Genomic DNA, 3,646 nt, shown 5'->3' with positions numbered 1-3,646 from the left:
CTGCACTCACTATTCTGCTGGTGCAGTCACTGTGTACATACATTACTGATCCTGAGTTACATCCTGTATTATACTCCAGAGCTGCACTCACTATTCTGCTGGTGCAGTCACTGTGTACATACATTACATTACTGATCCTGAGTTACCTCCTGTATTATACTCCAGGGCTGCACTCACTATTCTGCTGGTGCAGTCACTGTGTACATACATTACATTACTGATCCTGAGTTACATCCTGTATTATACCCCAGAGCTGCACTCACTATTCTGCTGGTGCAGTCACTGTGTACATACATTACATTACTGATCCTGAGTTACATCCTGTATTATACTCCAGAGCTGCACTCACTATTCTGCTGGTGCAGTCACTGTGTACATACATTACATTACTGATCCCGAGTTACATCCTGTATTATACCCCAGAGCTGCACTCACTATTCTGCTGGTGCAGTCACTGTGTACATACATTACATTACTGATCCTGAGTTACATCCTGTATTATACCCCAGAGCTGCACTCACTATTCTGCTGGTGCAGTCACTGTGTACATACATTACATTACTGATCCTGAGTTACATCCTGTATTATACTCCAGAGCTGCACTCACTATTCTGCTGGTGCAGTCACTGTGTACATACATCACATTACTGATCCTGAGTTACATCCTGTATTATACTCCAGAGCTGCACTCACTATTCTGCTGGTGCAGTCACTGTGTACATACATTACATTACTGATCCTGAGTTACATCCTGTATTATACCCCAGAGCTGCACTCACTATTCTGCTGGTGCAGTCACTGTGTGCATACATTACTGATCCTGAGTTACATCCTGTATTATACCCCCGAGCTGCACTCACTATTCTGCTGGTGCAGTCACTGTGTACATACATTACATTACTGATCCTGAGTTACCTCCTGTATTATACCCCAGAGCTGCACTCACTATTCTGCTGGTGCAGTCACTGTGTACATACATTACTGATCCTGAGTTACATCCTGTATTATACTCCAGAGCTGCACTCACTATTCTGCTGGTGCGGTCACTGTGTACATACATTACATTACTGATCCTGAGTTACATCCTGTATTATACCCCCGAGCTGCACTCACTATTCTGCTGGTACAGTCACTGTGTACATATATTACTGATCCTGAGTTACCTCCTGTATTATACCCCAGAGCTGCACTCACTATTCTGCTGGTGCAGTCACTGTGTACATACATTACTGATCCTGAGTTACATCCTGTATTATACTCCAGAGCTGCACTCACTATTCTGCTGGTGCAGTCACTGTGTATACATACATTACATTACTGATCCTGAGTTACATCCTGTATTATACCCCAGAGCTGCACTCACTATTCTGCTGGTGCAGTCACTGTGTACATACATTACATTACTGATCCTGAGTTACATCCTGTATTATACTCCAGAGCTGCGCTCACTATTCTGCTGGTGCAGTCACTGTGTACATACATTACATTACTGATCCTGGGTTACATCCTGTATTATACCCCAGAGCTGCACTCACTATTCTGCTGGTGCAGTCACTGTGTACATAAATTACATTACTGATCCTGAGTTACATCCTGTATTACACTGCAGAGCTGCACTCACTATTCTGCTGGTGCAGTCACTGTGTACATACATTACATTACTGATCCTGAGTTACATCCTGTATTATACCCCCGAGCTGCACTCACTATTCTGCTGGTGCAGTCACTGTGTACATACATTACATTACTGATCCTGAGTTACCTCCTGTATTATACCCCAGAGCTGCACTCACTATTCTGCTGGTGCAGTCACTGTGTACATACATTACATTACTGATCCTGAGTTACATCCTGTATTATACTCCAGAGCTGCACTCACTATTCTGCTGGTGCGGTCACTGTGTACATACATTACATTACTGATCCTGAGTTACATCCTGTATTATACCCCAGAGCTGCACTCACTATTCTGCTGGTGCAGTCACTGTGTACATACATTACATTACTGATCCTGAGTTACCTCCTGTATTATACCCCAGAGCTGCACTCACTATTCTGCTGGTGCAGTCACTGTGTACATACATTACATTACTGATCCTGAGTTACATCCTGTATTATACTCCAGAGCTGCACTCACTATTCTGCTGGTGCAGTCACTGTGTACATACATTACATTACTGATCCTGAGTTACATCCTGTATTATACCCCCGAGCTGCACTCACTATTCTGCTGGTACAGTCACTGTGTACATACATTACATTACTGATCCTGAGTTACCTCCTGTATTATACCCCCGAGCTGCACTCACTATTCTGCTGGTGCAGTCACTGTGTACATACATTACTGATCCTGAGTTACATCCTGTATTATACTCCAGAGCTGCACTCACTATTCTGCTGGTGCAGTCACTGTGTACATACATTACTGATCCTGAGTTACATCCTGTATTATACCCCAGAGCTGCACTCACTATTCTGCTGGTGCAGGCACTGTGTACATACATTACATTACTGATCCTGAGTTACATCCTGTATTATACCCCAGAGCTGCACTCACTATTCTGCTGGTGCAGTCACTGTGTACATACATTACATTACTGATCCTGAGTTACCTCCTGTATTATACCCCCGAGCTGCACTCACTATTCTGCTGGTGCAGTCACTGTGTACATACATTACTGATCCTGAGTTACATCCTGTATTATACTCCAGAGCTGCACTCACTATTCTGCTGGTACAGTCACTGTGTACATACATTACTGATCCTGAGTTACCTCCTGTATTATACCCCCGAGCTGCACTCACTATTCTGCTGGTGCAGTCACTGTGTACATACATTACTGATCCTGAGTTACATCCTGTATTATACCCCAGAGCTGCACTCACTATTCTGCTGGTGCGGTCACTGTGTACATACATTACTGATCCTGAGTTACATCCTGTATTATACTCCAGAGCTGCACTCACTATTCTGCTGGTGCAGTCACTGTGTACATACATTACATTACTGATCCTGAGTTACATCCTGTATTATACCCCAGAGCTGCACTCACTATTCTGCTGGTGCAGTCACTGTGTACATACATTACATTACTGATCCTGAGTTACATCCTGTATTATACCCCAGAGCTGCACTCACTATTCTGCTGGTGCAGTCACTGTGTACATACATTACATTACTGATCCTGAGTTACATCCTGTATTATACCCCCGAGCTGCACTCACTATTCTGCTGGTGCAGTCACTGTGTACATACATTACATTACTGATCCTGAGTTACATCCTGTATTATACTCCAGAGCTGCACTCACTATTCTGCTGGTGCAGTCACTGTGTACATACATTACTGATCCTGAGTTACATCCTGTATTATACCCCCGAGCTGCACTCACTATTCTGCTGGTGCAGTCACTGTGTACATACATTACTGATCCTGAGTTACCTCCTGTATTATACCCCAGAGCTGCACTCACTATTCTGCTGGTGCAGGCACTGTGTACATATTGAGCAGTATATAGAGGTCAGACTGTAGGAGATAAATCCATGATTTATTACTCTGGGGGGAGATGCTCTGCACCCTTGGATTTCTGATTCTCCCTCCCCCGCTCTGCAGGTCTCAGGACATGAAAGGTTGTAAACATTTGGG

The sequence above is a fragment of the Ranitomeya variabilis genome, chromosome 2 (genome assembly GCF_051348905.1).
Source record: "Ranitomeya variabilis isolate aRanVar5 chromosome 2, aRanVar5.hap1, whole genome shotgun sequence".
Lineage (NCBI taxonomy): Eukaryota > Metazoa > Chordata > Amphibia > Anura > Dendrobatidae > Ranitomeya > Ranitomeya variabilis.
This window is presented reverse-complemented; position numbering follows the sequence as displayed.